The sequence below is a fragment of the Amblyraja radiata genome, chromosome 41, assembly GCF_010909765.2.
Source record: "Amblyraja radiata isolate CabotCenter1 chromosome 41, sAmbRad1.1.pri, whole genome shotgun sequence".
In the NCBI taxonomy this organism is placed as follows: Eukaryota; Metazoa; Chordata; class Chondrichthyes; order Rajiformes; family Rajidae; genus Amblyraja; species Amblyraja radiata.
This window is the reverse complement of record NC_045996.1, coordinates 7,552,847-7,563,061: the sequence shown is the minus strand read 5'-3', so window position 1 is coordinate 7,563,061 and position 10,215 is coordinate 7,552,847. Positions and strand designations below refer to the sequence as shown.

The following is a 10,215-nucleotide window of genomic DNA, read 5'->3' as shown; positions in this document are numbered from 1 at the left end:
CCTAGTCCCCCCCCCTCACTGTCCCCCCCTCACTGCCCCCCCTCCCTCACTGCCCCCCCTCTCTCATCTCCCCCCCTTCCTCACTGTCCCCCCTCTCTCACTGCCTCCCCCTCTAATCCCCCCCCCTTCACTGCTCCCCCCCTCAGTGTCTCCCCTCACTGTTCCCCCCCCCGCCCCCCCCCCCCCATGCCCTTGCACCCTCACCATAGTAACCCCAAGTCGCCCACTGTGGGGCTGGCAGTGTGTGTCCCCATTGCAGGTCCGCTCGCCTGTTTACAGACAATGCTATGTTTGCTGCTTCTGAATCTCTCTCGCGACCATTAAGTCTCAGGATTACATTGTGAGGCCGAATGCCTATCGCCCCGTTGACCCTCAGTTTGGACAATGTTATATCCTTGCAGAATTTTGAATCCCATCACCACAGTGCTGGCTCATTCAAAGTGCTATCCAATTGCTCCAGTACTGAACTCAAGGAATTGCCTTCTCCTCCACTTTAGGCATCTATCCATTATCCATTCCTTCTGCAGTTGTACAGAGCCCTAGTGAGACCACACCTGGAGTATTGTGTGCAGTTTTGGTCCCCTAATTTGAAGGACATTCTTGCTATTGAGGGAGTGCAGCGTAGGTTTACAAGGTTAATTCCCGGGATGGCGGGACTGTCATATGCTGAGAGAATGGAGCAGCTGGGCTTGTAGACTCTGGAGTTTAGAAGGATGAGAGGGATTCTTATTGAAACATATAAGATTGTTAAGGGTTTGGACACACTAGAGGCAGGAAACATGTTCCTGATGTTGGGGGAGTCCAGAACCAGGGGCCACACAGTTTAAGAATAAGGGGTAAACCATTTTGAACGGAGGTGAGGAAACACCTTTTCACACAGTCTGTGGAATTCTCTGCCTCGGAGGGCGGTGGAGGCCGGTTCTCTGGATGCTTTCAAGAGAGAGCTAGATAGGGCTCTTAAAGATAGCGGAGTCCGGGGAGAAGGCAGGAACGGGGTAATGATTGTGGATGATCAGCCATGATCACATTGAATGGTGGTGCTGGCTGGAAGGGCCGAATGGCCTACTCCTGCACCTATTGTCTATTGTCTAATGTTGCTTCGAAAGTTGCGACTGAATCAACTTCCATCGGTTTTTCAGACGGTATTCTCTCAACATGATAACTCACACTGTTTGGAAGGGAAAGGTTTCTGATTTCCGTAAAGAATCTTTCGTGAAACTACTTTTATTTCTTCAGTAGAAGTCCCTCAGTGTCTAGGGACCAAATTCCAATGGGGACTAAGAATCGGTTCATGATAACGCTGCTTATTCTGTTTTAAGAAATGTATTTTTAAAAGCACGTTTAATTTAACATAGAAACATAGAAACATAGAAAATAGGTGCAGGAGGTGGCCATTCGGCCCTTTGAGCCAGCACCGCCATTCTTTGTTATCATGGCTGATCGTCCCCAATCAGTACCCCGTTCCTGCCTTCTCCCCATATCCCTTGATTCCAATAGAAACATAGAGAATAGTCTAGAGATAGAAACATAGAAATTAGGTACAGGAGTAGGCCATTCGGCCCTTCGAGCCTGCACCGCCATTCAATATGATCATGGCTGATCATCCAACTCAGTATCCCGTACCTGCCTTCTCTCCATACCCTCTGATCCCCTTAGCCACAAGGGCCACATCTAACTCCCTCTTAAATATAGCCAATGAACTGGCCTCAACTACCTTCTGTGGCAGAGAATTCCATAGATTCACCACTCTCTGTGTGAAAAAAGTTCTTCTCATCTCGGTTTTAAAGGATTTCCCCCTTATCCTTAAGCTGTGACCCCTTGTCCTGGACTTCCCCAACATCGGGAGCAATCTTCCTGCATCTAGCCTGTCCAACCCCTTAAGAATTTTATAAGTTTCTATAAGATCCCCTCTCAATCTCCTAAATTCTAGAGAGTATAAACCAAGTCTATCCAGTCTTTCTTCATAAGACAGTCCTGACATCCCAGGAATCAGTCTGGTGAACCTTCTCTGCACTCCCTCTATGGCGATACAGCATGGAAACAGGCCCTTCGGCCCACCGAGTCCACTCCGACCACTGATCGCCCATTCACACTAGTTCCATGTTATCCCATTTTCTCATCCACTCCTTACCCAAATGGTTTAATTTACAGAGGGCCGATTAGCCTACAAACCCGCACATCTTTGGGATGTGGGAGGAAGGAGATGAGGAGGAATTTCTTTAGTCAGAGGGGGGTGAATCTGTGGAATTCTTTGCCACAGAAGGCTGTGGAGGCCAAGTCAATGGATATTTTTTAGGCAGAGATAGATAGATTCTTGATTAATACGGGTGTCAGAGGTTACGGGGAGAAGGCAGGAGAATGGGGTTATGAGTAGAGATAGATCAGCCATGATTCAATGACGGAGTAGATATGATGGGCCGAATGGCCTAATTCTGCTCCAAGAACTTACGAACATAGTGTCGGAGTAAAAGGGAAACGATTTCTGCTCTTAGATCATCGCGAACCGTAGGAATTCTCTAGCAGGGGTAACCGATTGCGTAGTCAAATTGATGGGCCGAATGGCCTAATTTCTGCTCCTATCACTTACGAACATAAAAACCGGAGCACCCTTGAGGAAATGCAGGTGGTCACAGGGGGAGAACGTGCAAACTCCACACAGGCAGCAGCCGAGGTCAGGATCGAACCCGGATTGGTCTCTGGTGCCACGAGCGTGCTGCCCACATCAATATGTGCATCTGGCGGGGGATTTAAGATTCTTTTTAAAAACGGTATCATTCTCCACTGGACACGAGATCTCTTCCTCACTTCGCCAGTGAATCACACTGAGCGCTTTCTCTGCTCTGACAATATCTTGTGTTCCACTTCATCGTTCTGAGTGCTGGCTTTTGTACCGTCAAATCCACTGTTTACCACAATTATCCTATTATGAGACCTATGAGAGAGAAGCGAGTGTCACCAAACTTCTGAATTCTCTGGGGTGGAACCCTCTCCAAGACAGACGTGAAGCTCACCGTTTGACCTGTTTTTACAAAATGTTAAATGGTCAGCTCGACATAGATTACAAGACCTACACCAAACCCAAACCAATTAGGAGCAGACGAGGGCATTCGATCCAATTTGTGATCCCAGCTACAAAGACAGATGTGTACAGCAATTCGTTCTTCCCCCGCACAATTAAAGCATGGAATAATCTCCACCCTACTATAGTTACCCAACCAGATGCAACTAAATTTAAAGTAGCTCTTTCTTCCCAATAACCCTTTCTGGCTTAAGCCCTCCCTCCACCACCTCTAGTTTAAATTCCAGTTGGAATATTTTGGAGGACCAAGAAACCAAGAACCAAGACCTGCCACCTTTCATCAGTTCCGAAGCTCTTGGAGCAGAATTAGGCCATTCGGCCCATCGAGTCCACTCCGTCATTCAATCATGGCTGATCTGTCTCTCCCTCTCAACCCCCTTCTCCCCGTAACCTCTGACACCCGTACTGATCACGAATCTGTCAATCTCAGCCTTAAAAACATGTTGAAAAATGTCCACGAGAGCCCTGAGTACCTACGAGCGGCCTTTACCGTAAATCTCCGAGTTCGAATCAGGGGAAATTCGGGAGAACTTGTGAATTAGCTCGTACAGTGGGACAGCCCCATTACTATGTAAACCTAGTACTCCGTAAACACCACATTAGAGCAAAGGGGAAGATACAGAATGATGTCTCTTAATGCTGCCTGTACTGTTTTGGGTGCAGTCTGTGTGGAGTTTGCATGTTCTCCCTGTGTCCGCGTCGGTTTGCTCCGGGTGCTCCGGTTTCCTCCCGCATCCCAAAATTGGCCCTCTGTAAAAATTGCAAATGGTGTGTCGGGAGTGGATGAAATAGTGGCATCACACAGAAGCTTTTCACTGTACCTCGGTACACGTGACAACAGACTGAACTCAACTCAACCCGGGCGAACGGGAGATTGTTGGTCTGTGTGGACAAGACAAGACAAGAGAGTTTATTGTCATGTGTCCCAGATAGGACAATGAAATTCTTGCTTGCTGCAACACAACAGAATAATGTAGGCATGAATACAGAACAGATCAGTGTGTCCATATACCATAGAATATATATATACACACACACACATAAATAAACAGATAAAGTGCAATAGGCTGTTACAGTTCAGAGTTTGTTTGAAGTTGTGTTTAATAGTCTGATGGCTGTGGGGAAGCAGCTATTCCTGAACCTGGATGTTGCAGATTTCAGGCTCCTGTACCTTCTATCTGAAGGCAGCGGAGAGATGTGTGTGTGTGGCCAGGATGGTGTGGGCCCTTGATGATGCTGCCAGCCTTTTTGAGGCAGCGACTGCGATAGATCCCCTCGATGGTGGGGAGGTCAGAGCCGATGATGGACTGGGCAGTGTTTACAACTTTTTGCAGCCTTTTCCGCTCCTGGGCGCTCAAGTTGCCGAACCAAGCCACGATGCAACCGGTCAGCATGCTCTCTACCGTGCACCTGTACCTCACTTGAACTTGAACTGTAGAAGTTCGAGAGAGCCCTCCTTGACATACCGACTCTCCGTAATCTTCTCAGGAAGTAGAGGCGCCGATGTGCTTTCTTTATGATTGCATCAGTGTTCTGGGACCAGGAGAGATCTTCGGAAATATGCACGCCCAGGAATCGGTGGGACGAAGGGCCTGAATCCCCAAAAGAAAAAAACCCCTAAAGTTTGCAGAGTGAAACGGTGAATGAATAGCTAGTAGATGTCTTCTCTTGCTGCGTGGTTTCGAGTAATGGATGTGTGCAGTGTTGCATAGAATTGAGCAGAGAGGGGTGAGTCGGAGGTGATAAATAGGCTTCCATTCCGTTCAGCACCCTGCCCAATATTCCTTCCACCATACCCTCTGTACATTATCATTGAATGACCTTAGTGCATCTTTGAGATGGAAATTTAAATGTCCCAAGTTAAATGGCAGATGCTCGAAAGTCTTATACATTTTGTGAAATATTCCTCAAGGCTCCATCTCCACGAGAATTGTTTTTTCAGGGGGATAGAGATTCATCCTGTAATAACCCTGGGAATATGTTCTATTTTTTGTTATCAGAAGTAAATTCTGGGCAGCGTTATGCAGCAATAATGTGTTGCCTTAAGCTACGATGTGTTGTGCAGTGTGTAATGGCAGCTCAGATCTGTCCAATTGTAGTGTGTGACATTACTGTACAACATCTTGAAGTTTCAACTAGGTCATGGAATCGAGTACAGGTTGGTTTCTGTTTGAGCTGCTTTCTGGAAATTACAATGCGTGTGCATGTGTGTACGGTGTGCGCATGTATGTGTATGCGCATGTCTGCACGCGCGTGTCTCTGTGCACATGTATGCGCGCTTGTGCGTGCGGTGTGTGTGCATGTGTGTGCGCATGTGTGTGTGTGGTGTGCGTGAGTGTGCAGCGTGTGTGTGTGTGGTCTGCATGCTCCGGTGTGCGCTTGTGTGTGCGATGTGTGTGCGTGTGTGGTGTGTATGTGCTCGGGTGTGCTCTTGTGTGGGTGGTGTGCGTGCGGTGTGTGCGCATGTTGCGTGTGTGCACATGTGTGTGCGTGCGGCATGTGTGTGCGGCATGTAGGCGGTGTGTGCGTGCGGGCGTGTATTTAAGTTTAGTTTATTGTCACGTGTACCGAGGTACAGTGAAAAGCTCTTGTTGCGTGCTGAAGAGCAAAATGGAAAGGCCAGCGGAGTTGGTATTCGAAGTAACGGGCGATTTATTAAACTGTGTGTGAGAGAGTGTGTGGTTGTGTTTGTGTGTGACAGTGTGTGCTCACATACACATGCATACCCATATAGATGTGTGTGAGTGTGTACATGGTGTGCTGGGTGGGTGGGCGGGTGTATGAGTGTATGCGTTGCCATGCCACTGACTTGTCGTTAACAAGGCAGGATCATTGATATTTAGGTTGGTATTCTGCTTTGCCTTGCGTGGGACAGTAGCCAAGGAGCATGCACATTTGTAGCCAAGGAACATGCACATTTGTAGCCAAGTAGTTGCGGCTAATTCCTACGATGCTGAAAGATTAATCAGTTTGACAAAAAATATTGTCAGTGGGGCGACTAATGCGATAACGGACTGTGATCTGAGAGGTGGCGGCTAGTCACCGTTTTATTGCCTCGAGGATGTTTTAACCTGTTAACCGCATGTTGAGACAAGGTTTCCCCTGATGTTTACTCGCCTCCCAAGCCCAGCTGGTGTGAAACATAGAAACATAGACAATAAATGCAGGAGTAGGTCATTTGGCCCTTGGAGCCAGCACCGCCATTCAATATGGTCATGGCTGATCATCCAAAATCAGTACCTGCTTTCTCTCCATATCACTTGATTCCGTTAGCCCCAAGAGCTAAATCTAACTCTCTCTCGAAAACATCCAGTGAATCGGCCTCCACTGCCTTCTAGAAATATAGAAACATAGAAAATAGGTGCAGGAGGAGGCCATTCGGCCCCTCGAGCCAGCACCGCCATTCGTTGTGATCATGGCTGATCATCCCCAATCAATAACCCGTGCCTGCCTTCATAGAAAAATAAGAACCCTGTCTTGCTGTGCCAACAAGATCCAGCTTTGAAACAGACCCTTTGGCCCACCCAATCCATGCCGACCATCGATCACCCGTTCACACTAGTTCCACATTATCCCATTTTCTCATCCACTCCCTACACATCAGGGACAATGTAAAGAGGGCCGATTAACCTACAAACCCGCACGTCTTTGGGATGTGGTAGGAAACCAGGGCTCCCAGAGAAAACCCACGTGGTCACAGGGAGAACGAACAAACTCCGTACAGACAGAACCCGTAGTCAGGATCGAACCCGGGTCTCCGGCGCTGTAAGGCAGCAACTCTACCGCTGCGCTGTGTGGGAGAGTTCTCTCTGCGATAGAACTTTATTTATCCCAAGATAAATAAATAAATCTCTCTGGTTTTATGCCAGACAGATCCCAAGCCTGGGTCTACTGGGAAACAGCCTCTCTCTGTGTGAAAGACACTCAATGTAATCCAACTCATAATTATAGAAAGGTTATGTTTTTCCAGAGGTTTAAGATGAAGACATTGTCCTCATTATCCATGCATTGTGGAAAGATGAGTTACACTTATTGTGATTATTGGATTCGAACAATACACTGAAGATGATTAAAACGTTGAGAAAGTTCTTGTTACTGCTACGATTTCCATGTTCCCAATTAACGTTGACATTAGTGCAGCGTTCAAATCCTTAATGAGAGGTTTTATGGAGAGACATTGCCTTGGGATGGAGATTTTCATTACTCTTAACAGACAGGAGGCCCTTGTGGTGAAGGGGAGTGAGAAATAGGCTTGTTCACAAGATGGAGGCCCGTGGGTGGGAAAGGGACTCTAGCCACGCACATGCAGAGAGTTTTCAAGAGTTTTCGCTGTAAAAATAGTTGCCCCTCCAGTTTCGATTAACTCTTTCCCCACCTCACCTTAAACCTATGTCATCTGCTTCTCGATTCCGCGACTCTGGATAAAAGCCTGTGCATTTAGACAATAGACAATAAACAATAGGTGCAGGAGTAGGCCATTTGGCCCTTCGAGTCAGCATCGCCATTCAACGTGATCATGGCTGATCATCCCCAATCAGTGCCCCGTTCCTGTCTTCTCTCCATATCCCCTGACTCCGTTATCTTTAAGAGCCCTATCTAGCTCTCTCTTGAAAGTATCCAGAGAACCGGCCTCCACCGCCCTCATGAGGCAGAGAATTCCACACACTCACAACTCTCTGTGAGAAAAAGTGTTTCCTCATCTCCGTTCTAAATTGTTTACCCCTTATTCTTAAACTGTGGCCCCTGGTTCTGGACTCCCCCAACATCGGGAACATGTTTCCTGCCTCTAGCATGTCCAAACCCTTAATAATTTTATATGTTTCAATAAGATAGGAGGCCCTTGTGTTGAAGGAGAGTGTGAAACAGGACGGATAGCCGATTAACCGATTCAATTTACTGATCTATTCCTCGCATGATCTTATACATGACCTTTTTCCAAGTCACTAATATACATGGTAAACATATGTCCCAGCACTGATCCCATCTGGATCCTACTGGTCACAGTTTGCCAAAGGCCTTGTTTAAAACACTTCCTCTATCTGTTGAGTAGCCTTCTGTCTCCCTGCCTTTTAGCCAACAGTGCCCCAGAAATAGAATCATCGAGTCGTAGACCACGGTGGCGCAGCGGTAGAGTTGCTGCCTTACAGCGCTTGGAGCACCGGAGACCCGGGTTCAATCCCGACTACGGGCGCTGTGTACAGAGTTTGTACGTTCACCCCGTGACCTGCGTGGGTTTTCTCCGAGATCTTCGGTTTCCTCCCACACTCCAAAGACGTACAGGTTTGTAGGTTAATAGGCATGGTATAAATGTAAAAAATGTCCCTGGTATGTGTAGGATAGTGTTAGTGTGCGGGGATCGCTGGTCGGTGCGGACTCGGTGGGCCGAAGGGCCTGTTTCCGCGCTGTATCTCTAAACTAAACTAAACTAAAAACCATAGAAAATTCTCCAGCATTTTTGTCTACCTTAAACTAAAAATCTGCCCTTTCTGTCCAACTTATGCCTGCTCACCAACATGCCCCTTCTAAGATAGTTCCTGCGTTTGGCCCATATCCCTCCAGATAGTCTTAGGGCTAACGGAATCCGGGGATAGGGGGAGAAAGCAGGAACACGGTACTGATTTGGGATGATCAGCCACGATCATATTGTATGGCGGTGCTGGCTCGGAGGGCCGAATGGCCTCCTCCTCCTGCACCTATTTCTATGTTTCTATCCAAGTACCTGTCCAAGTGTCCAAATTCCCCTGTGTCTTTGGGGTGTGGTGGTGGGGGGGGGGGGGGGAGGGGGGAACCGGAGCACCCGGTTGAAACCCACACGGTTACAGGGAGAACGTGCAAACTCCGCACAGACAGCACCCATGGTTGGGATCGAACATGGGTTCCAACTCTACTGCTGCGCCACGGACCTGCTCTAAACCAACAACTGAAGATGCTAGTTCACAGAACAGAGGCACAATGTGCTGGAGTAACTCAGCGGGTCAGGCAGCATCTCTGGAGGACATGGATAGGTGATATTTTGGGTCGGGACCCTTCATGATAGAATGTTCATGCTATTGAGTGATCTGGGGAAGTGCCTGACCATTCAGCCCACTGTCTCTCTGCCAGATATTTGCTAGATATCAAGACCCTAAGACCATAACACATAGGAGCAGACTTAGGCCATTCAGCCCATTGAGTCCACTCTGCCATTCTATTATGACTGAGCTGTCATTCCCCCTCAACCCAATTATTCAGCCCTATTCCCATAACCTTTGATGCTCTTACTAATCAAGAACCTATCAATCTCTACTTCAAAAACTCCCAATAATTTGGCCTCCAATGAATTCCACAGATTCATCACCCTCTAGCTAAAGTGATTCCTCCTCATCTCCTTTCTAAATGTACGTCCTTTAATTCTGAGCTGTGCCCTCTGATTCTAGACTCTCCCAATACTGGAAACATCCTCATCCACTCTATCCAGGCCTTTCATTATTCGGTGGGTTTCAATGGGAACTTTGGAATTTGGACGTTCTCCCCGCGACCTGTGTGGGTTTTCTCCAAGATCTTCGGTTTCAAAAGACAATAGACAATAGGTGCAGGAGGAGGCCATTCGGCCCTTCGAGCCAGCACCGCCATTCAATGTGATCATGGCTGATCATCCCCAATCAGTACCCCGTTCCTGCCTTCTCTGGAATTCTCTCTGGAATTCTCTCTGGAACTCTCTGCCACAGAAGGTAGTTGAGGCCAGTTCATTGGCTATATTTAAGAGGGAGTTAGATGTGGCCCTTGTGGCTAAAGGGATCAGGGGGTATGGAGAGAAGGCAGGTACAGGATACTGAGTTGGATGATCAGCCATGATCATATTGAATGGCGGTGCAGGCTCGAAGGGCCGAATGGCCTATTCCTGCACCTATTTTCTATGTTTCTATGTTTCTCCCCATATCCCCTGACTCCGCTATTTTTAAGAGCCCTATCTAACTCTCTCTTGAATGCATCCAGCGAACCTGCTTCCCACACTCCAAAGACATACAGGTATATAGGTAAATTGGCTTGGTAAATGTAAAACAAAATTCTCTAGTGTGTGTAGGATGGCGTTGATGTGCGGGGATCGCTGGTTGGCGCAGACCGGATGGGCCGAACAGCCTGTTTCCACGCTGTAT

The 10,215-nt window shown here is 47.7% G+C and overlaps 1 long non-coding RNA gene across 1 annotated transcript in view; it reads right to left on the bottom strand.

Moving 5' to 3' along the window:
- The window catches only part of LOC116967829, a 19,144-nt gene extending 16,687 nt beyond the window's left edge, over positions 1 to 2,457 (bottom strand). Inside the window, exon 1 of the long non-coding RNA XR_004410333.1 lies at positions 2,446 to 2,457. This is a non-coding gene — a long non-coding RNA (uncharacterized LOC116967829). The remainder of the gene's footprint in view (positions 1 to 2,445) is intronic.
- Between the last annotated feature and the right edge of the window lie 7,758 nt (positions 2,458 to 10,215).